At 38.9% G+C, this 25,170-nt stretch overlaps 1 protein-coding gene and 1 pseudogene across 1 annotated transcript in view; one reads left to right on the top strand and one right to left on the bottom strand.

Annotated features, from left to right (window-relative positions):
- Ddx60l1 (DEXD/H-box helicase 60 like 1) overlaps positions 1-19,374 on the top strand; it is a 112,328-nt pseudogene extending 92,954 nt beyond the window's left edge. Inside the window, exons 33-40 of the transcript XR_015640290.1 lie at positions 218-322; positions 772-913; positions 5,777-5,898; positions 7,340-7,487; positions 9,011-9,153; positions 11,672-11,823; positions 13,375-13,437; positions 16,316-19,374. The product of XR_015640290.1 is annotated as a DEXD/H-box helicase 60 like 1 (transcript). The remainder of the gene's footprint in view (positions 1-217; positions 323-771; positions 914-5,776; positions 5,899-7,339; positions 7,488-9,010; positions 9,154-11,671; positions 11,824-13,374; positions 13,438-16,315) is intronic.
- Positions 1-25,170, bottom strand: part of Erich1 (glutamate-rich 1) — a gene marked incomplete at its 5' end in the record, with an annotated part of 52,793,804 nt that overhangs the window by 49,737,107 nt on the left and 3,031,527 nt on the right.

Genomic DNA, 25,170 nt, shown 5'->3' with positions numbered 1-25,170 from the left:
AAAAGGAGATCTCACAATGTTTCTCTGTTCTCTAGAGGTATAGATCTTATTATTCAAATATATACACAGATACACACACATATTTATAGATATATACACATATATAGATATATAATGTTTGTGTGTTTGAACATGTGATATGTAACTTAGCCTATGTTGTTTTTTAAAGACATTTCATTCACTTAATGTTGCTAAATTAAATTGCTTTTTTTTGTAGGCACTGTCAGTGCTGAAACACTCGTTGTTATCCTTCAAACAACCCCGAGCCACAGACATGTTAAAGCTTTACTTTTTATATTCTTTGCAGTTCCTGGTGAAAGAGGTATGGACCGACCCTGCCTTTCTCCCTCCCCATCATCTGTGTGTAATAGATTTGCTATTATCTAGATTTTTTTTAAGCCGCAGACCTTCGATTTTTACATCTATTTTTTAAAAATGTGTGTGTGTGTGGGTGTGTGTGTGTGTGTGCGTGCGCGCGCGTGCACCTGTAGACACAAGAAGAGGGATATGAGAAGCCTCAAACTGGACTTACAACTAACTCTGAAGCTTGATGTGGAAAACTGAGTCAGGTCCTCTGGAAGAGCAGAATGTGCTCCTCACTGCTGAGCCATCTCTCCAGCTCTACATTTTGGGGTTTTAACCCCATTGAATTGTTGTTACTTGTAATGCATATAACTATTATTATGAACTATTTTAAGCTGAAAATGAGTAATTGACTTGTTATTAGTTCTGTGAGTTGAGCCAAGCTAACAAATTATCTTTGTTCTTTAGGGACATATAGATCAAGAAGGTAATCCTACAGGGTTTGCTGGCCTTGTCACACATCTAAATTACCATGAACCTTCTAATCTTGTGTTCGTCAGTTTTCTTGTAAAAGGCCTTTTCCATAAACTTTGTCAGCCAACAAGTAAAGGTAAGTTTGAGGACTGTGTCCTCTGTGTGTCAGTGTAGAATCAAAGTAATGTTGTCATATCATTAGCATATAAATAATATATCTTATTAGTATATGGGCATATATCAAATAGTATATAATATGGTACATATAGGTACAACACACACACACACACACACACACACGCAGACACACACACGCACACACACACACAATCTTCCCTGATTTGTAGAAAATAAAAATTTCAGGAAAATGTTTATTCAACTGTTACTTAAGGGTTCACCAGTTTAAAATAATGATGTATGTGTGAAAGTTTTATTATTGTGTACTTAAAGTAAAAGTTTAATGATATAAAAGAGAATGATAATTTTTTTATTTCTTCAGTGAATATTTATTGAGCTCCTATACTTGTAGTTGTGAGTTTTAAAATACATTATTTAAGTATTTTCTTGTTTTCCATCTTTATTAACTTGGGTATTTCTTATTTACATTTCAATTGTTATTCCCTTTCCCAGTTGTTTCCAGGCCAACATCCCCCTAATCCCTCCCCCTCCCCTTTTCTATGGGTATTCCCCTCCCAACCCTCCCCCCATTGCCGCCCTCCCCGCAACAGTCTAGTTCACTGGGGGTTCAGTCTTAGCAGGACCCAGGGCTTCCCCTTCCACTGGTGCTCTTACTAGAATATTCATTGCTACCTATGAGGTCAGAGTCCAGGGTCAGTCCATTTATAGTCTTTGGGTAGTGGCTTAGTCCCTGGAAGCTCTGGTTGCTTGGCATTGTGGTTCATAAGGGGTCTCGAGCCCCTTCAAGCTCTTTCAGTCCTTTCTCTGATTCCTTCAACTGGGGTCTCGTTCTCAGTTCAGCGGTTTGCTGCTGGCATTCGCCCATGTATTTGCCATATTCTGGCTGTGTCTCTCAGAAGAGATCTACATCCGGTTCCTGTCAACCTGCACTTCTTTGCTTCATCCATCTTATCTAGTTTGGTGGCTGTGTATGTATGGGCCACATGTGAGGCAGGCTCTGAATGGGTGTTCCTTCAGCCTCTGTTCTAAACTTTGCCTCCCTATCCCCTCCTAAGGGTATTCTTGTTCCCCTTTTAAAGAAGGAGTGAAGCATTCCCATTTTGGTCATCCTTCTTGAGTTTCATGTGTTCCGTGCATTTAGGGTAATTCGAGCATTTGACTAATATCCACTTATCAATGAGTACATACCATGTGTGTTTTTCTGTGATTGGGTTACCTCACTCAGGATGATATTTTCCAGTTCCCTCCATTTGCCTATGAATTTCATAAAGTCATTGTTTTTGATAGCTGAGTAGTATTCCACTGTGTAGATGTACCACATTTTCTGTATCCATTCCTCTGTTGAAGGGCATCTGGGTTCTTTCCATTTTCTGGCTATTATAAATAAGGCTGCTATGAACATAGTGGAGTACGTGTCTTTGTTATATGTTGGGGCAACTTTTGGGTACATGCCCAAGAGAGGTATAGCTGGATCCTTAGGTAGTTCAACGTATAATTTTCTGAGGAACCTCCATACTGATTTCCAGAATGGTTGTACCAGTCTGCAATCCCACCAACAATGGAAGAGTGTTCCTCTTTCTCCACATCCTCGCCAGCATCTGCTGGCACCTGAGTTTTTGATCTTAGCCATTCTCACTGGTGTGAGGCAGAATCTCAGGGTTGTTTTGATTTGCATTTCCCTTATTACTAAAGATGTTGAATATGAGAATGATAATTTTATAGACAAATTATAGACTTACAAAAATAAGATAAGTGAAGTTAACTAAATATTAGTAGCATTCATTTTGTGCCAATAATTTTAATGTACTCAGTACTACAAATGTAACTTGAAAAGTGCATTGCCACTAGGATTCAGAATATATTGAATGATATATAATAATTATAAATCATTTCCTTGTAATTAAATATAATATATGATTAGTTTTGAGTAAAAATATAAGAAAGCATTGTTAAAAATAGAAAACTCAAATGTCCACCCCCAAATAATCACAATTAATATCGGTGAACATTATTTGCAACACAATTTTCTTTGAATATAGTTGTATAGTATAGGTCTATAACTAATATTGAATTCATTATGTGATCAGGTCAACTTAGACATATTAAATTTTTTCTCATATTGGACAAAATTTTAAAAATGAATTCTATAAAGTTTTTATGAAAAAAACCTTTGAATCCTACATTTCAAAATAAAATTTTTACACAACATCTTGGAAGTAAATGTTGCCCTTTCATAATATGTGTGCTTGTTGATGTGTGTAATGGTCCCTTCAACGTCTCTTACTTTGGCTTCTGTCACTAGGTAATGGAAATACTTTGAATGACACCTGTAGTCTTTATGCTTTAAAAAAATGTATCATGTTGTGACCACTCAGAAAGTTCTATTCCCCAAAAATTTGTTAAAGAAGTCATTTCAGGCAACAGGAAATGTGATTGTGTTTATTGTTGTTGATGGGGGGTCTAAAATAGATAACTTTATAAAGGATGCATAGAGGTATTAGACAGACTGGTTCTTACCCTTTAAGAATTCAGAGCTAATACTCAAACATAACTAACCTGATACTAGTCCCCAAGTTTTTGGGACCATCACAACTTTTTAAGCACTCACACTGTTCATGTGCGGTTGGAGTGCAGGGCCTCATGTGAGCTGTGGCTCCATTTGAGTGGAGGAAGGTTATCTGTGGGATTAGTTTTGGATATTTTGTTGGTAGGCACTGCGATCTCATAGGAGTTTGTTGAAGAGGAGAGAGGCTGAGAAGGTTTGAATGAGAATGGCCCCCATATGCTGAATACTGGCTCACAGGGAGTGGCAGTATTTGAAAGAATTGGGAAGTATAGCCTTGTTATATGAAGTATGTCAGTGGGGAATGGGCTTGGAGGTTTCAAAAGCCCATGGCAGGTGCAGAGTCTCTCTCCTTTCCGCTGCCTGTGAATCTGATGTAGGACCCTCAGCTACATCTCCAATGCCATGTGTGCCTGAGTGCCACCATGCTCCTCAACATCATGACAGTGGCCTAAACCTCTGAAACTGCAAACACGCGCCAATTAAATGCTTCCTTTTTATAAAAGTTGCCATGGTCATGATGTCTCTTTGCAACAATCAAACAGTAGCCAAGACAGAAGTGGGAACCAGAGTGTGGTATTGCTGTGGACTTCGGATTAGGAAAGTTGTGTAACATTTTAAGTGGGCCTTAATAGGCCATAGTAGTAGGACCAGGAGAGACAGGGTTGCTGAGAATAATGTAGATTATAATAGCTCAGCTCAAGAGGTTTCAGGGGAGACAAATATTAGTGGCCCGGAGACCATTTTTGTGATATGTTGGCGAAGAATTTTCTGCTCTTATTCAAAAAATAATGCCAGAGACTAAATTGAAGAATTCTGGATTACTGACATTAGCAGAGATGTCAGTGCAACCATTGACTGTATTTTGCGGTTATTTTTTCATTTTTTCTGCAAATCTATACAGAAAAGGAACAAGCTTCACAAAGAGAAAGACAAAATAAACAGTTTGAGGAGAAAAGGAGTACCAGAAAGTGTATTGGAGCTAGGTCTAGTGCTCAATGACAGAAAGACTTTAAAGAAAAGCCTGATGCTAAATGGGATAAAGGGAGCAGTGAACCCTGGGAAATATTCCACACTGCCAAGCTTTTAACTTGTGAAAAGGAATTAAAGACACACTTAAGCAGTGAAGGGAACCAACAGCAGCTGGAAGCTAACACAGACATAATTCTAGAAGAGGGCCACGTTCTAGCCCTAGCAGGTAGTAGAACTTGGCTTTAAAGTCAAGAATACAAAAAAGAGATTGTGGAACCCCTGAGACTAAGAAAAGCTCTTGAAGCCAGGCATTTGTCAGGGGTGTTACCACACAGAGGCTCATCCAGGCCTTCACATGAACCTCTGAAGGTGACGCATGGATTGTGTTGGAGACCCCAAGAATAGTGAGAAGGATTTTAAATTGTTCCTGAAGAACTTTATAGGGATTGCACTCTCTAGAATCCATAAGGGAAAGATACTACTGGGATTAGCATGTAGTAAACGTACTAATCTGATGCAGCTCCTCATTAGCTTGGCAAGTGGCAGTAGCAGGATCTGTGTGCTGACTTGAATAGGAATGACTCCCACAGGCTTGTATATTTGAATGCATGGTCATTCGGGAGTGGCACTACTTGAGAGGGATCAGGAGGTGTATCATTATTGAAGTATGTCACTGGGAGCGGGCTTTGGAGCTTTGAAGTCTCAAGCCAGGCCCGGGGGCTCCCTCTTCCTGTTGCCTGATCATTCAAATGTCCAACTCTCAACTGCTTCTTCAGCACCATGTCTGCCTGAGTGTCACCATGCTCCCTACCATGTTGGGATTGGACTAAACCTCTAAAACTGTAGACAGCTACAATTTCTTTTATGAGTTGCCGTGGTCATTGTGTCTCTTGGTCACAGCACACTGACCAACACAGAGACAGTGTTATAAATTTGGTCATTCACTGGGAGATGGGCCAAAGTGAACAAAATGTAAATCTGACCATGAAGTAATTCATAGCTGGAAAGAGAAGGATGTTAATGAAGGTAATAAGTATGGATGCAAAAGCTCAGAAGAGAGGGGGTTGGGGATTTAGCTCAGCAGTAGAGCACTTGCCTAGCAAGCGCAAGGCCCTGGGTTCGGTCCTCAGCTCTGGGGGGAAAAAAAAGCTCAGAAGACAAGCATCTGCAGGAAAAGTTAGTCTACAGTTGCTATGAAGTAGACATAAGAATTTAAACTTGAAAAACTTAACCTAACCCATATTCATATATATATATATATATATATATATATATATATATATATATATATATATATATGAATGACATGGACTTCCTTTTGTACAGATTCAAAATGCTTTTCTGAAGATGTAATGGAGAAGCTGGTTTTAGTATTAGCAAATCTTTTCGGAAGAATATATATTCCAGCCAAGTTTTACGAGGTTAACACCAAGTTTTATCAATCAAAGGTAAACATTTTCTGACTAAATTAATTAATAATCATACATAGATTCTATCAGAAATGTTTCAAAAGCAATTGGATTTTATGGACATGGGACCATGAATGTATTTTATATATTAATCTATTCTTTCCCGAAATACTATTGTATTTATCTGCAACTCCAAGCACCTCTATTCAAAGTTTACATGCCTTGCAAATAAATAGCATGAACACACATTCAGCGTTTTAGTTGATTTCATCAAAATGTAGCATTAATGAAAAGGGACTTGGTGAAGTTCTTGCCATGTAAGCATGAGGAGTTGAATTTGGATTCCTGGTACCCACATGACAAGATATGCATAGTGGCGTGCATTGCATTCCTAGAGCTAGGGAGCCAAAAATGCATGGCTCCTTGGACCTGGCTAGGGCAGCAGAGCCTACTGGGAGAGTGACAGGTGTGGTGGGAGAGCTTGCTTCAGAAAATATGGCAGGGAGCACCCACAGGAGTATTCATGTGCATATGCACACAATGTAGGCAATTATATATTGAAATCCCAATGCTACCCTCATTGCTGAATGTGTGTCTTGTGATAGGATCATATGTCACAGTGCCGTCTCTGAGGAAGTGTTGCAGAGTTATCTGGGAAATTGTCTTTTGACTCCTAGTGTCTTAATCTTAGAAACATTTTTTTCAATTTTAATATTTTCATCTTGCTTTGTCAAGAGGTGCATTTGTTCATTAATATTAACAGTTATATGAATTAATTAAACATGCATGTTTGTGCATGAGATCATATTTATAGCACCCTTACCACTCTTTGATGCTTCAAGTAATATTACTCCATAATATTCCTGATGGACCCTTTATGGCATGGCTGACAGAGGCAGAATTTCTTTTCTTCCCAGCTCTTCAGGTACAGAAGTCTTAAACAAAGGTGCTTTGTGGGTGCATGCTTTTAGGTTCTTGTTTACTATTAAAAACTACCACAAAAAAAAGGAGAATCAAAACAAAACAAAATTAGATACAAAGCACTTTCATGTGTCCAGGTAAAAGTCATTAGCAGTGTTAGTATAGTGAACACAAGTGAAGGTTCCCAAACTTCTCAACCAGGCACAGTTGATTCCCTGCCTGAAAATCTGATTCACATTTTTGGCTCTCCAAATGTATCCCTAGGTCTTTTGAAATTACTCATGAGTCCAATGGCATTTGAGGGCATGCGTCTATTTTTACAAACATCCTATCATTTTGATTAAGTTGCATCAGACTAAATGTTGTGAGTAGAGTATTTTTTTTACACAAGCATAGAAGAACAAGAATCATTTTTTTATACCCTAGTTCAACTAAGAAGGGAAGTACAGCTTTGTTGAAAACAATAAATTATAGTATGTGGTCTTTTGCCTTCATTGCTGTAGATATTCAGTGTTTTATGGAAGGAATTCAACTCTCTCTGGAAAACTTTGGCTTTTAGGTGTTCCTTGATGACCTCCCCCAGGACTTCAGTGACGCCCTGCTTGAGTACAACATGCAAGTGACAAGGGACTTTGCTTCCTTTCTGCTCATTGTGTCCCGATTGGCAGATATGAAACAGGAGTATCAACTCCCCTTGTCAAAAATCGGCAAGTATATTTTAGTCCTACTGTGAGTCAACTTAATAAGAGTCTCACCCAAGGACATGTCAGGTGGGTCCTAGGGATTAGGTCAGTGGTAGAGCTCCATGTCTCCCATGTTTACCTCTGAAGGCTGACACGGTAGAAAAGTCAGCCTGCTTGAGAACAATTGGATTCTTTCTAATAAAAATGGAAGTTGGTGGTTAAAGGACTGTGGAGAATGAAACTAAAACCAAGTTTTATTCTTTAAAAACCATTTTCAGCACTGACTCTGGGAGAGTTCTAGAAAGTTGAGGAAGTCTGGCTCCAAGACAAGAGAAACAAGAGGAAATCTATGAGTATTTGTAGGGCAGGCTTGTTGCTGATTGTCGTAGACCTTGGTCAGATTCCCTGACTCTGCTACTTCTGACCTCTGGAATTGGGAGAAGTGATGCCCTAATCATGACCTTGCTTTATCAATGGACAGTTGAGACAGAGAGGAGTATTGTTTTGCATTAGTACATTTCAAAAGGCTAGTTTCAAATCATCAGTGCACCCTGAAGGAGGGCTTAACATATTACCAAATGTTTCGCTTTTGTTGTTCTTGTTCATAACCAATAGATGGAAGCTTCCTAAAAGAGCATAAACAGAATAAATGGGTGACTGAGATATAACATTTTGAGGTGGGGAGAAATGTCTGTGGTTTGCTGTACCCTAATATCCTCAGTTGGAGAAATTCACAGAAGTAGAGTATGTACTCTCTTAGACTCTATAAATGTAGAGGCCAAGACAACAGCAGGTGGTAATGACAGGCATGTACCTCTCGGGGTAAGTATGGTGGGAGCAGGAGCGTGGTCTGCTTCAGGGACACCCTAGGGCCCACATTGGAGTTTTCTATGAACAGGGATGGATAATGAACGTATTCTCATAACCATTTCCACACCTACTGATAGTGGACATTGAGTCTATTTTTAAGCCACCCTATGCATGCTTAATCTTGTCTGATCTGGAACCTAAGCAAAGTTCAGTATAGTTAGTGCCTGGAAAGATTCTAAGGCCAAATCTCAGTTCAGTTTGGAAAATGTTATAAATGTCAGAGTTAATTTAGACAACTTTCTAGTTTAATTAACTTTTGACTGTCAAAAGTATAGTACATAGTTTACAATAGTACCTCTGGCACTAATTGTCTATTTTAATGAATGGTTTCATCACACACTGTCTAGACTGTATGTACCAATTCAATCTTACTCCATGGTGTGGACCCTGCTAGGTTCAGTGCCTTCCATATTTGCATGGTTTAGCTCTTATACAAGGACATGAGGTCTAACACTGTGGCTGCATTTAAAAATGAATCTTCCAGGCATGATAGGGCCTGCCTTAATTTCCAGTATTCAGAGGCAGGGAATCTCTATGGTCAGCCTGGCAAACACTGAGAGTTCTGGGCCTCCAGGGATGCATAGAGACTTTATCTCAAACAAGCAAGCCAGCAAATAAGAAATTAAAATAGCAAGAATTAAAATAAAAGTGGTTGTATCTCACCTCATTCTGCTCAGAGTTCGCAGGTAAAGAATGTGAGGATTCACCACTTGTGTCTCACTTGATGAGCTGCAAGGAGGGAAGGATGGCGGTTTCGCCCTTCGTTTGTTTGTCTGGAAACTTTGATGTGGATTTGCTTAGTCCAGGAGTTCCAAATCATGTAAGTAAAAAGTAATGCTTATTAGTCAGCCTCCGTGGGCCTTTTGCTCCAGTATGTGTGGTGTGTTATCAGACTACCGTAGAAGCTGTGAAACGCTAGCATATACAAGATAAAAAAATTATGCTTTTCATTTAAAGAAAAATAATCATTTTTGAAACTTTTGATTTCTTTTTCTTTCTTTCTTTTTTTTGGTTTGTATGTCTATATGTGACTAATTGGACATGTCCAAGAAATTGGTAGTTAAGTATATTGAAAAAAAGCATAGTTATTAAGTATTATAGTTTCCCTTTGCCAGGCTGGACGTGATGATTCATGCCTACAATTCCAGCACTGGAGAGGCTGAGACAGGAGGATGGATAGAAATTTAAGTATTATGTAAAGAGTTTCAACAATCCTTTTTCAAAAAGAGAAGGAGGAGGAAGAGGAGGAGAGCAAAATAATTCCTTTTCCATTTATTATGTAATTAATTGAATTTATAAAATATAACCATCACTTTTATTTCCTTTTTACATGTAAAGTTTTCATGGGGATTCAGTGGGATACGAATACAATGAGAATAGACTAGAAAGTTTGTTTCTTTTTATTGCAAAATCAGCACCAATTAGAAGGTACCCAGGTGTGTGTGTACAAACACATTCCTACTCACCCTTGCTGACCACAGAATTCTAGCAAACATCTTTTTGCTCTCCCTTCCTTCATTTTGAAGCAGCTAGCATCAGTATTTAGATTCATGTTACTTGATTATTATCTGGTTTTTGCTGGACATGATTCACTCTACATAAATTTCACTTCCTTATATTACTTATTACAGTTTAGTTCTGATTAAATTACAATCTAATCAAATCTGTATTCTAATGCTTCTAGATGACTTATGAAGAGTAGTCACATAGTAAGTACCCATGAACTGAGGCCTCAGAAGCCTCTCCTTTATTTCATTTCCTTGTATTCCACTAAAGTGACCTAAGTTTTTAAATTCATCCAAAAATTTTCATTTTACACATGACTTTTGATTTATGCTAGCGTTTTATTTCTACAAAAGTGAAGGGATGTTTCGTTGTAGTCTCATGAAAGTATCTCCTCCTGTGTTTAGTTTTATGCCTGTAAGGTCCATCCATGTTTTGACGTGAAGCTCTAGTTCGTTTTTCCTGTGCCACAGTAGTTCATAACACAAAACTCTCCATTACTCTGTCAATGTTTGCCTGCTTTAGTTCTTTGTTGCTACAAACAGGGTTGGTGTCTGTTACGTGTATGCAACTTTATCTTGGATGTGGGTTTTCTGGGTCATAAGAATATGGGGATATTAAAATATTCAAGTCTATTACCCATGACTCTTAACCCACTCTAGAAGGTAGTTGGGCTATCTTTCAGCATCATTAACCCTTAGCGTCTGAGCTCCTGTTGAGGACACAAGGCAGTATGCAAAAACGAACAGGCATAGTAAACTACTGATTTGCTTTCTTCATTATTCTGATTGTTGTTCTATCTCCTCTCTACTCTTTTTATTCTGGTTGTTTATTCTGAAGATCATTAGATTTTTTTTTCAGTTGAATAATCTCTTATGATAGGGAATCCTCCTGCTCCCTGAAATCCCATTCTGACTGTTAAGGAGACTTTAAAGTTTTTCATTTGCCTTTTTTCCCTAGTCTTTCTTGCTATATTTCAGCAAGACTGGTAGACTGGACATCAGCTGCTTCAGTCATCATCACAAGCAGGGCTAAGCCATACTCCAGGATACACTGCTTCAGTGTGTGCAGAAGGCAAGCGTACGCTTGAAGGCACTGATAATGAACAACTGTAAATGTAACTTTCATTTACCTTTTCTAAGTGTTGCTCTGGAGGCTTACTGCTGAATAAGTTCACCCTATCTAACTGTTTCTGAACTGGGGCTGGAAGGTTAAACTCAGCTCTTCCAGGCCGAAGTCCTCTCCAAGCTGACTGACCCAAGCTTCTTTGGAATTCTGACTGAATTGCTCCACTTGGCCTCATAATAACTTTTAATATGTTCTAATCTTCTGGCTCTTTCTCATTTTCTGCCTCATTCTGTCTTTACCTGAAACCTATCTCTGTGAAACTGTGCCCCTTCCTCCTCCTCCTCCTCCCCTCTCCTCCACCATCTCTCTCTCACCTGCTCTTTTAGGTCTCCTCTGTTTTCATGAGAGTTGGGCATATCCTATCTCTAACTCATTCTGTCAAATATTTCTCTGATTTGTCACTTTGTATGCCCATTGCTTGGATGGTACTTTCAAACATGGCTACTTCCTTGTGCAGACTAATCCTACCTTCATTGTTAAGAATTAAAGGTGTATACAAAGAGGGTATTTGTATTCTAGACAGATCATGCTGTAATCCACAATCTGCATTCATACTGGATCACACTGACATAGAAGATCTTTGCATATAATCCCTTGCCAGATCAGCCATATTGTTGGATTAAAATTTCTCTACAAATAATTCCACGTTCTAAGTCATAAGAATGTGAATAACCCATGTGAATAACCAAAAACTTATATTTCTTTAGGTCACTCTACACACAATTTGTATCAATCATGCACAAGCCCCAGTGCTATGGCCACACAGATTGGACAGTCAAGGAAGAAAAATGCCACTTAATGCCTATGCACTTGATTTCTATAAGCATGGATCCCTTACTGGATTAGTCCAGGACAATAGGTATGTTCTATCTTGAAAATTCCAAGACTAGTCCTGACAGGCATATTACATTTTCACTTCCAGACTGATGGCACAGATGATGACATATTCTATTCAATTATTTCTAGGTTTGCAGCAAAAATTTAGCATTCGGGCCAACTCAGTTGGTCTAAATATATACTCTAAACGTGTCTTTGTATATATCAAATTTATCTTTACATTACAGTTTTATTTAGGCATCATTTGGTATTTTAGATATAATTGCAAATCTATCTACAACTATATACACAAATATATAATGGCAACCTGGTATTTTTAGTGCCTGACATAAGTGTCTAGTTTACATATTTGGGTTTGAGACCATTGTTTAAGCTTGTTGCTGGGGAAGCCATTTTTATAATTATAAATAGAACCAGACATTATTTAGATCATCCTTCATACAATTGACATCAATGACTCTCAGGCTCCAGTGCTGTGGCCACAAAAATTAGATAGTCAAGGAAGAAAACTCCCACTGAATACACAGGCCTTGACATTTCTAAGCACTCATCCTTTGTGCGATTAGACAAGGTCAATAGGTATGTTTGCGCTTGATAATTTTAAGAAATAGTTAATTATACCAAGCATATTAGATATGCACTCCCAGGGAAATATTCAGGGAACTATCCCTGAGCAGAGTAGGGAGATATTGGTGTAAGTGCTAAACACACCATCTAGCAGCAGATACGCTAAGGAATTAAACATGCATTAGACGTAAAATTTCAACAATCCTTATTAAGTTAAGGTATAAAAAGTTTTGATAGTTCTCAGAAACCTATACAATTTTTGCTTATTAAGGCTGACTTATTGTGGCTAAAATAGCTATTACACTAGTTGATAATATTTTTGTTTGTTTTTAAAAGTTGTACGTTGATAATTTCATAATTGTGTATAACACATTAAGACCATATCCCCACCCCCACATATTCTTGTGTGTCTTCTTAGTTACATCCCCTAACCCCAGCAAGTCAGCCTCCCATTTTTGCATTGTCTTTAAATTTGGGCTGTCTACATGAGTGTGGTGCCATCTCCTGAAAGTCAGGAGACTCAAACACTGAAAACAATACTGAAGAAAAATGGCTCTTTCAGCCCATAGGGCCCCTGCCTCCCTTGGGAACTAGTTTCTTAGGACCCCGCCTCTCATCCTTGACTGATGTTAATGGGTCCAGCCTTGTGTAGACCCCAGGCAAGCAGCCTTAGCTGCCGTGGACTCAGGAGTCACATCAGGTCCAGAGGACAGCATTTCACAGCACTTGCTTCACATTTAGCTCTTAATTCTCTCTGTCTTCTCTTTTGTGATCTTCTCTGAGTCTTGTTGGGGTGACACAGATATTCCATATCAGTGCTCAGCAGTCACTTATTCTAAGTAGTCTGATTAATTGTGAGCCACTCATTATAACAACAACAACAACAACAGAAATAACAACAACAACAGTGTTTTTGATCATGTTTGAATCAGCCCTAATTTGTGGATATAAACATCAATGGTAAATAATTTTTGTATCATTAATTTCTGTTTTTTCTGTCACTCAGGATACATCGAGGGGATGCATATAATCTGTTGAAAGATTTTTACCTTACCATTAAATCTATCAGGTATGTTATATGTCTAAATGTTACTTTCATATTTTTCTCAAATTTAATTGTCATTTTGAAATTTTGAGATTAGTTTCCCCCATGATCCAAGTATGTAAAAGTATCACTGAGTCTGTTACATTCCATGCATTTCAGTTTCTCAGAGGTCTGTTCAGTTCGCCATCCCTACAACCTGCTGGTCATGGTCTGTAATATAATTAATTCAAAAATATGTTTGACATTAAGTTCCATCCAGATAGAGCCTCAGACTCAGGCAGTACACATAGCTCAAAACTATTCCAGAGCATCCTTGGTCCCAGATATTCTCAATGAGCAAATGCATGATGTTTCAGAACTCTCTCTGAGGTGCCAGCAGGTCAGTTTATAGCATTTGCTTGCTCTGGAGTCTCCTGCTACAGCCAATATTTTTTCAGGGTTTGTGTGACTGTAATTTCATAGTCACTTCCTATTCTGATCTGGAACAAAGCCAGTTGCTCACAAAACAATATCAAACTTAAGGCTTCATTGTCCAAATATGTCACCTAGTTAAACGACTATCATCTTAACCCCTTGTCTCTATATGCATTTAAACACTTCAACAGTGTTTATTATTGTCACATGTGTATTCAAGTGATCATAGATTTCAGCATTATAGGGTCCTTACAAACAGTTCCTTATTTTATTTCCTTGATCAGAGCTGAATCAGACCTATACGGATGTTTTTTTATACAGAGAGCTTTATTATTTATTTTATTATTTTTATCTGACTTATTTGTTTTTATATAGTTTTATTATTTGTTATTTTATACATAGTTAATTTGAGGCAAATGAGAGCAAAAGGGAATAGCTTTGTTCATCTATAGCAGTGGCTCTTAACCTTTGTAATGCTGAGACCCATTAATAGAAAGGTCTCTTTTCCCTTTCTTCATGCTTGTTCACAAGTTTCTTTCTTTTTTTTTTCATTTTAATGTGATTTTATTTCATCTTTGCCAAATGGTAGATGAGAGACAGTGCGTCACCATTATCCCCTCGCAAATTTAATCTGTAAGCTCTTGTCAACAGCAAAGCTAGCATTTTAAAAGATATTTATTGGGCATTTGTGTTTTACAGTTTGTTTCCTTTGTACTTTTGCGAATTGCCTGTTCGTGCCTCTTTCAGTTTTTCTCCTGATACTTTTCTTTCTACTGATTTGATTTTTTAAAGATAAAAATACAGCATGCATTCAAAAAATAAATAGCTACTTCCACACTGGCATTGTACAAAGCAGAGGAATAACAAAGGATTTTGAGAGGTTGGGACTCAGGAAATGTATGCCCAAAGCAGGGCACTAGGCACGCTGAGAACATTGAACTGGAGGGCCTGGAAGCAATCTCAAAGTCAAGATCTCTCTGTCTTTCTCTGCCCACTGCTCTCTTGCCCCTCCATCTCTCTGGGGCAATCTATTCAAAGCAGAATCCCTCCTCCCCAGACAAGAGCAAGTCATAAAAAGTGAAACCATTTTTCCCCCAAAGCGAACTATAAAAACTAGAATTATTGCTTTAACCTTTCCCTTTCTCCCTACCTAGTCTCTAACCATGAAGAAGTCTCTGACCTGCTCTCATCTAATAAGTCATAAGATCCTCATTCCAAGGAGGCCTTGCTAGTACCCAGGAGAAGGGGCCGTTCCACAGACAGGACCGGCACCCCTCAGGCTATTGCATTAGCTCATATCTGTTTTGTTCATATTTCTACCCAATTGTTCCCCACCCCACCCATCCCCTTTTTTTAACAATCAAACCTAAGCATAAAGACAGGAAGTTGTATGTGTACAGTTGGGCATGTATGAGTAGGCATGTACACATGAAGACCACAGGACAACCTCAGGAGCCTTCCTATGGAGCACTATCTATTTCTTTTGTGTCAGGGTCTCAATGATTGGGAGGGGCTGGCTGACCAAAGAGCCCCAAGGGTCTTCATGCCTCCAATTCTCTAGCAGGGACCTCACAGATGTCAGCTACTATGGCCAGCCATCCACAAGTTTCTTAATGCTGCTGTAACGAATTGTCACTCAATGATATGGATCTATATAAATGTATCATCTTACCATTCTGGAGGTCAAACATCAAAGCGTGTTTCACTGGACAAAATTAGGTGTCTGGATGTTCTAAGGGAAAACCTTGGATCTTTCCCAAATTTAGAGGTTGTCTGTATTTTTGGGTCAAAGTTTCCTTCTGTCTTGGAGGTCAGGAATGTTCAGTAGAGAGATATAACCCAAAGTTATATATTAAATATCCACATTTCACCTCTCTGACTACCATCCTAACCTTCCTCACACCCATAAGCACCTTTGAGAATTCCATTAGTCCTAAGGAGAGAATCCAGGATAATCACCTCCACTGAAGATTATCATCTGTGGGTTTATCTGTGATGGTAATTCCCCTTTGCCATGGAGCCTAACATGATTCCAGGTTTCTGGCGATTTATGTGAGGTCATCTGAATTAGATGGGGACTCTTATTCTGCTGACAACATCCCACCTTCATTTTTTCTCTCCTACCTAAAGAAAGAAAGGAAGCTTTCTTTCTCCATAGCAGTTTTCAGAATACGCTAGACACAGTAGCAGAAAAACCACAAAATGCCTCCATGAAATATGTAGAGAAACGAAATTTGTGTTGTACTGCTGAAAGGATCAAGGATCAAAGTACATGGAATTCTTTCAATAACCCTGATATGGCCCTGATAAATGACACTCATCTTATTTTTTGTATAAATATTATTTTGTTAATAAATTTGTTTCTTGCCAGCATTTTTATAATTTGCTAACTTTATAGAACATAACTTTATAGAACAACCATTTGAAAAATATTCAATGTCACTTAACTGAATATATAATTTATTTATCTGTATTTTTGTATTTGTAGTGTCTCCTTGCGTGAACTGTGTGAAAATGAAGAAGACAACGTTGTTTTAGCATTTGAACAATTGTCTAAGTCTTTTCATGAGAAGTTTGAATTAGTGTGAAAAGAAAAACTATGTAAACAGCTTAAACTATCACTACAGAAGCTTTGTAAATTACATATTTTTACTCTTATGTCTTGATCAAGCAATCATACATGATGAAATGGAATGAACAAACAGTTGCCATCAAACTTCTTATGTTTGCCTCTAAGCACCCTTGGCCAACATACTTGGTGTTTTCCTCAAAACGTTGACAAAAAACGCTTATTTCTCCAAATTATTGAGAATTGAATGAAAAAAATACAAGGGTCTTGCATATATGTATGTTTGAAGACAGATTTTATGTTCCTTGATACCCAAAGCATTGCATTTTAAATATTTTCATTGTTAATATGTAAAAATGTTTTTGAAGATAGAGAAAATGATTGTAGTATCCTGAAAGTGTAATATAATCTACTCAATCAACATAAAGGGATTTCACTGCTCAGATAGGTAGCTATTGAAACAATACATCTTGATAAATAACCTACTTGTAAAAAATGAATGTTTTCATTTAGTATTTGTGATGCTTTAAAAGAAAACATGTAGCTAATGTTTTTCTTCATTTTAATTGCATGTAAATGACTGTTGAAATAATGATGTCTTTAGTTTCATTTGTTTGAAATATATTCTTCTCTTAATCCACTTGTGCACTGCCATTCATTCAATATAATTATTTAGATGGGATCATTCTCTAATTGAGTTCTTAGCCTAGAATTCTCAATAATTCTCAGCTCTAGAATTTTAAGCTCTCAATTTGAATTTACAGAGGTTAAACTTCAAAACAAAGGATGTGGTTTTTCTATGAGTCAGGTATCTCACTAAAACTTTATGTTTTGTTTTGTGGCTTTAAAAACAGTTATAGTTCATTTATTTGGGAAGCAGAAAAATTCCAGTTGCTGGAAATGATTTACCATTTCATGCTCCGTGTTAGAAATCTCTACATTGTTGTTGGTGATGGAGGTGCAGTTTAAACTGTTTCCATTCTTCTTGTTTGAGGGGACAGAGTTTGTGTAGCCTTGGCTATGAGGGCACTCACTGTGTAGACAAGGCTGGCCTTGAACTCAAAGATCCACTGGCCTCTTTCTTCCAAGTGCTGGGATTAAAGGCCTGCAACACCACCTCTTGGCCTGTGTTTCCATTCTTTAAATGCTACAGTAATGCTATAACCCCAAAACACTTAGAATAACCAGATCCAGTCTAGCACCTCTTAATGGAATGTTATACAGTGTGAAAGGTCTTATCATGCTAGTTTCAACTTGTACTTAGGAATCAGATGGGAAGTGAAAATCCACCTCAATAGATATGCAAGAGTTAATCTGGCTCCCAGGTTTTTACAAGGCTGAGGTTGTTTGTTTGACATCTGGAATCTTTTTAAAAGCGCAGAATTATACCTAACATCCTTGAGGTGAGTCTACTGCGTGTCGGTGTACACTGTTTCTTTAATCTTTAGCTAAATCTGAAATGTATCAGGAACAGTTTCTTAAGAAACAATTTCTCAACAATTAAATTAAACAATTAAATTCAAACAATTAAACCCTTGTTTAGAAGAGATACATTGTGAAAGGGTAAAGCTGGTATCTTGATTTGCTTACTCAGAAAGCCTATAAAAACTATGTGCTGCCAAGGTTTCTACTTAGAATACTTGGGGATTGTAGAAATTGTGATGATTCCTTGGACTCAGAGAAGAAAATAAAAACTCCAAACAGACAGTAAGAGAAATGCAGATCTTTACCCATGGTGCTGGTTCCTCCAAATTGGCAGTTCTCACACACAGAAAAGTGCCCCAGGCTTAAGTGGGTTCTACCCTGGAGAAAGTGAGTTCAAGGTAGAAAAGCATTCCATGTCTCCCAGGTCTGTGCATAGCGTTCATGTTCACTCCTACCACCATACATGGAAGTAGAGCCAGTGTCTGTGTTGTTCTAGGCAAAGAAGGTTTGGATGTAATTCTACAAGCAACGAGACTGTAAATTGACAAGATTATATCTTACTTTAAAGTTCTGCATAGTAAACAACCGACAGAGAAAACCCTTGTAAACTATATATCTGAGAAGAGGATAAAATAAAAAATACATGAGAAACTAAAAAAGCCCTCAAAGAGAAAAATAAACAATCATTTTAAAAGGAATGGATGACCTCAATGGGTATTTATCAAAGGAATGTGTCCAAGGACATGAAAAAATACTCAACTCCAGTAACAGCTAAGAAAATGCAAATTAGGGTTACACTGACATATGATTCCATCCCAATTCGCTATGTTTAAAATGTCTGAAATAAGTAAGATACAATATTGCAGAATTTCAGACAAAAGGATCTTGTACATTTTTGGTGGAAATGTAAATGAGTACAGTTATTATAAAAATATTTTTCTCAAGGAAAATAAGAAGAAACTCATTATATCACTCTCAGATTCAACTGCTGGAAAGTTAGGCATCTGTACCTTTAGGCTGCTTATAGCATTCCTCACAATAAGCCAGATGTAGAATAAATAATGGAGCTGGAGGATAGAGTGTTAAACAAATCACACACACACACACACACACACACACACACACACACACACACACACACCAATGCATTCATATGACTGCATAGAAGTAGAGAGAGTTATGGAAAAATAACCATTAGTGGTTATTAGAGGATAGGAAGGATCTGCAAAGCAGAGCGCAGAGACTATGGGACTAATAGAGGATGCAGTTGTTTGGAGCAATTATCTTCTGATGCTCTATAGCATGGTAAGACTGTGATTGGTGTCAATTAATTACATATTTCAAAATAGCAAGCATGATGTTAAATTTTCCCACTACAAAGAAATGATAAATGCTTAATAATGGACACACCAGTTGTCCCAATCAGATTGTGACATATTGCAATGAATGTCACACTGTATTCTATATTTATGTTCATGTGTCAGTTAAAAACTACATTTAAAACATCAGCATGTTTCTTTTCCTAAAAATATATTTATTTTTATTTTATGTGTACAATTGTCTGCCTTGAAGTTTGTATATATTCCACATGTGTGCCAAGTGCCTGCAGAGGACAAAAAAGTATGTTGGATCTTCTGTGACTGCAGTTATAGTTTTGAACTATCATGAAGGTTTTGAGACCCAGATCTAGGTCCTCTTCTATGACAGTAAGTCCTTTTAACTTCTGAGCTATTGCTCCAGCCCCATCCACTGGCATTTCTTTATGTTAAGGTTCTGCTAAAAAAAAGCCTAGAAAGTTCTGTCATGTTAGCCATAAAAACAAGTAGCAATAAATTCAGTGAAGGAAAGAATGAATCTCTATGGTGAAAAGCATAAAATATGCAAGATATTGAAATAGATACAAACATATGGAAAAGAATTCCATGCTAATAGATTAGAATAATACTTTTAAAAATATTAAAGATATGCAAATTGATCTAAAGGTTGCAAATAATTGATGGGGTGAAGGAGAGAGGCTCCAGAGGGCCAGGAGAATAAATGGAAATATGCAACTGCCAGGGGCAGGTAGGGGTTGGATGGAGCCTCTGGAAAATCGCAGAGACCTGGGATGGGGAAGGCTCCCAGGACTCAATGTGGGTGACCTTAGATAAAATGCCCAATGGGGGGTTATGAAACCTGAAGAGACCACCCTATAGTAGTCAAACAGCCCCTCATCCCAGTGGAGGGACAGGCACATCAACCCACTTAACTTTCGACTCAAAATTGTTCCTGTATAAAAGAAATGCAGAGACAAAAATGGAGCAGAGGCTGAACGAATGGCTGACAAGTGACAGACCCAACCTGGGAGCCATACTATGGGCAGGTACCAATCCCTGACACTATTAATAATACTCTGTTATGCTTGCAGGCAGGAGTCTAGCATGGCTGTCCTCTTGAGAGGCTCTACCAGAAGCTGACTGAGACAGATGCAGATACTTACACTACTTAAAGCCAAGCACTGGACTGAGGTTAGAGACCCCCATGGAAGAGTTAGGGAAAGGATTGAAGGAACTGGAGGGGATGGAAACTCTATAGGAAGACCAACAGTATCAATTAACCTGGACCCTTGAGAGCTCCCAGAGCCACCAACCAAAGAATATACACAACACTTATGTAGAAAAGAGATGGGTTGTCTGGCCTCAGTGGGAAAGGATGTGAATAATCCTGTAGCGAATTGATGCCCCAGAGGGGGATCCCCAGAGGGGTACCCACTCAGAGGTTAAGAGGAGGTGGTAGGGGAAGAACTGTGCAAGGGAGTAGGGGCGGGTACCATTTGTGATGTAAACAAATAAAATAATTAATAATATTTTTCCTAAATATTAATCTTAAAGTTTATATGGAAACCCAACTGAATTTTAAGTTTAAAGAGAAAAGCCTAGGCTGGGAGATTGCTTAGTTGGTAAAGTGCTTACAGTACAAGCAAGAGGATTTTATTTGATCTTCTAGAACCATAATCTAAAGGAGAGACATGGAGGCACACTCTTGTAAACACAATGCCGGGGAGGAAGAAACAGGAAAATGGCTGCTGCTTATAGGTCAGGCAGTCTAGATAAATTAGAGCTCCAGCACCAGTGGGAGCTGCCAAATACTATGGAAAGCAGCTGAGAAAGAAAACACTTGACATTGAATTTTGACCTCCATATGCATGCATACTTACATGCACCTGCTCACATGTATGCATGCAAGCACATACACATATACACGTGAGCAAAGCATAAGGCATTATACTTCCTGCTTTCAATATATTCTATAAAGCTGTAGCAAGGAAAAGAGTATGGCACAGGCCTAGGAATACATGAATGGGCTAAAAGAACAGGACAGAAAACTTAGAAACCTGCCTACACATATATGATTCATTGAGTCAACTCAGCAAAGTTGTCAAAAATATACTTTGTGGAAAAGTCAGTGGCTTCATTAGAACATCTTGGGGAAACTGAATATTCACAATGTGGAAACTTGAAATTGTACTGTTGTCTCATACTAATCACCATGGCAATCCCACTGAAAACCACATTGGGGTTAGATCACCTTAAAATTCAAGAGCTAGTAGGTATCAGTGAAGAAAAAGTATTATGACATATTCTATGCATCTATAAAGATGTTGTGATGTAGCCTATTACTTTGTATCCTAAACTAAAATGTTAACTTTAGCCCTGCTCCCAAATCCTGTGGGAGAGAGAGCAGAAGCGCCCAGAAGTGTGGGTAATCCTGAGACTGCATGTCAGGAGAGACAGCCATTTCTGCCCACCTTTGCCCACATCCTTGGCCCAAGAGGAAACTGTATAGGGCCTCTGGGCACGGGAAAATTGCAGCAGTCAAGAGGCAGGAGCCCTGTGGTCAAGACAATGCCTGGATCTGAAGGGAACTAAACAGCTCCCTACACCCAAATCTCGTGGGAGGGAGAGTTATACCTTCAGAGGGGCAGACAGCCTGGGAAACCAGAGGAGACTACTCTCTGCCCACATTTCTGACTCTAGAGGAAAACACCTAGTGCCATCTGGGACCTTTGCACACAGGGACCCAGTAGAATTAGGGGCAGGCCCCTCTGGTTCCTGCCTTAAGGGACAGCTGAAAGCCAGCCCCAAGGAGAGACTTCAGGCCTGAGACCAGAGGTAAGACCAACTTTTCTGTTCCAAGTGACCTGCCTGGTGGACTCAGGAGACACAAAGGAAACAATTCCTCTGGGACCAGACACTTCCGGTTTCTAGCTGGTGCCTGAACCTTGCTGATCCTCGCCCACAGCTCCCTGCTCCCAAACCCTGTGGGGGAGAGAGTGGAGCGCCCAGAGTGTGGGCAATTTTTAGACTGCAGGGCAGGAGAGACAGCCACTTCTGCCCACCTTTGCCCACATCCTTGGCCCAAGAGGAAACTGTATAGGGCCTCTGGGCACTGGAAAATTGCAGCAGTCAAGAGGCAGGAGCCCTGTGGTCAAGACAATGCCTGGATCTGAAGGGAACCAAACAGCTCCCTGCACCCAAATCTCGTGGGAGGGAGAGCTAGAGCTTCAGAGGGACAGATACGCCTAGAAACCAGAGGAGACTACTATTTGCTCACATTTCTGACTCTACAGGAAAACACCTAGTGCCATCTGGGCCCACTGCGCACAGGGACCAAGGAGAGGTAGGGGGAGGCCCTTCTGGTTCCCATCCTCAGGGACAACTGAAAGCCAGTGGACAGGAATGACTACACATCTGAGAGCAGAACATGCTGTTCCCATAACTGGCTGAAAGAAAAGAGGAAAAAAGGTCTACAGCACTCCTGACATACAGGCCTATAGGAAGGTCAAGCCACTGTAAGAAATAGCAAAACAAGTAACACCAGAGACAACCTGAAGGCCAAAGGGAAACTGAGGAACCCAAGCAACAGAAACTAAGATGACATGGTATCATTGGAGCCTAATTCTCCCACCAAAGCAAGCACTGATATCCAAACACACCAGAAAAGTAAGATCTAAATTTAAAATCACATTTGATCATGATGATGGAGGACTTTAAGAAAGACATAAAGAACTCCCTTAGAGAAATGCAGGAAAACACAAGTAAACAAGTAGAAGACTTTAGAGAGGAAACACAGAAATTACAGGAAAACAAAATCAAACAGGTGAAGGAATTGAAAACAGAAATAGAAACAATAAAGAAAGCACAAAGGGAGACAACCCTGGATATAGAAAACCAAAGAAAGAGACAAGGAGCTGTAGATACAAGCATCACCAACAGAATACAAGAGATAGAAGAGAGAATCTTAGGAGCAGAAGATTCCATAGAAATCATCGACACAACGGTCAAAGATAATGTAAAATGGAAAAAGCTACTGGTCCAAAACACACAGGAAATCCAGGACTCAATGAGAAGATGAAACCTAAGGATAATAGGTATAGAAGAGGGTGAAGACTTCCAACTCAAAGGACCAGTAAATATCTTCAACAAGATCATAGAAGAAAACTTCCCTAATCTAAAGAAAGTGATGCCCATAAACATACAAGAAGCCTACAGAACTCCAAAAAGATTGGACCAGAAAAGAAACTCCTCCCATCACATAATAGTCAAAACACCAAATGCATAAAACAAAGAAAGAATATTAAAAGCAGTAAGGGAAAAAGGTCAAGTAACATATAAAGACAGACCTATCAGAATTACATCAGACTTCTCACCAGAGACTATGAAAGCCAGAAGATCCTGGACAGATGTCATACAGACCTTAAGAGAACACAAATGCCAGCCCAGATTACTGTATCCAGAAAAACTCTCAATTAACATAGATGGAGAAACCAAGATATTCCATGACAAAACCAAATTTACACAATATCTTTCTACATATCCAGCCCTATAAAGGATAATAAATGGTAAAGCCCAACACAAGGAAGAAAACAAAGCAAGAAACTAATCGTTTTGCAGCAAAACAAAGAAAAGACAAGCACAAACATAATCTCACATCCAAACACGAAAATAACATGAAGCAACAATCACTGTTCCTTAATATCTCTCAACATCAATGGACTCACCTCCCCAGTAAAAAGACATAGATTAAAAAACTGGATATGCAATGAGGACCCTGCATTCTGCTACCTACAGAAAACACACCTCAGAGACAAAGACAGACACTACCTCAGAGTAAAAGGCTGGAAAACAACTTTCCAAGCAAATGGTCTGAAGAAGCAAGCTGGAGTACCCATTCTAATATCAAATAAAATCTATTTTCAACTAAAAGTCATCAAAAAAGATAATGAAGGATGCCCCCGCCAGCGGGGACCCAGTTATTTGTGGGGGTTGAGGGGGACCCATACCTGCGGGAGAACGGGCGAGAAAGAGGAGCGAGACCAAGCAGTGTCCTTGTCAAGGTCTGTTTAGTGAGAGGAATGTACACCATTAAAAGCTCTGAAGCAGGAATTGAAGCAGGAACTGAAGCTTAGGGTGGGGGGTGGGGTGGGGTGGGTGGGTACTGGGAAGTGCCCAAGGACATAAGGTGAATCATTAAACTGCAAGATATTCTCCTTAGACAATGAGGCAACAGTCTTCAGGGGACAAGTTCTTTGAAAAGGTCAAGTCCTCAGGAATCTGCTCAGGGCAGGGCTCTAACTTTGCTTAGTTCAAAGATCCGGTCCCGACAGAAGAACACTTCATATTCATCAAAGGAAAAATCCACCAAGATGAACTCTCAATCCTAAATATCTATGCTCCAAATAAAAGGGCACCCACATACATAAAAGAAACCTTACTAAAACTCAAAGCACACATTGCACCTCACAAAATAATATTAGGAGATTTCAACACGCCACTCTCATCAATAGAGAGATCATGGAAACAGAAATTAAACAGAGACGTAGACAGACTGAGAGAAGTCATGAGCCAAATGGACTTAACTGATATTTATAGAACATTCTATCCTAAAGCAAAAGGATATACCTTCTTCTTACCACCTCATGGTACTTTCTCCAAAATTGACCATATAATTGGTCATAAAACATGCCTCAATAGATACAGAAAGATAGAAATAAACCCATGCATGCTATCACACCACCACGGGCTAAAGCTGGTGTTCAATAACAATAAGGGAAAACGCTCACAAATACATGGAAGTTGAACAATGCTCTACTCAATGATAACCTGGTCAAGGAAGAAATAAGGAAAGAAATTAAAGACTTCTTAGAATTTAATGAAAAAGAAGGTACAACATACCCAAACTTATGGGACACAATGAAAGCTGTGCTAAGAGGAAAACTCATAGCTCTGAGTGCCTGCAGAAAGAAACAGGAAAGAGCATATATCAGCAGCTTGACAGCACACCTAAAAGCTCTAGAACAAAAAGAAGCA

Source organism: Rattus norvegicus, chromosome 16 (genome assembly GCF_021556685.1).
Source record: "Rattus norvegicus strain SHRSP/BbbUtx chromosome 16, alternate assembly SHRSP_T2T, whole genome shotgun sequence".
In the NCBI taxonomy this organism is placed as follows: Eukaryota; Metazoa; Chordata; class Mammalia; order Rodentia; family Muridae; genus Rattus; species Rattus norvegicus.
The sequence above is the reverse complement of the archived record's forward strand: the minus strand, read 5'-3'. Positions and strand labels throughout refer to the sequence as shown.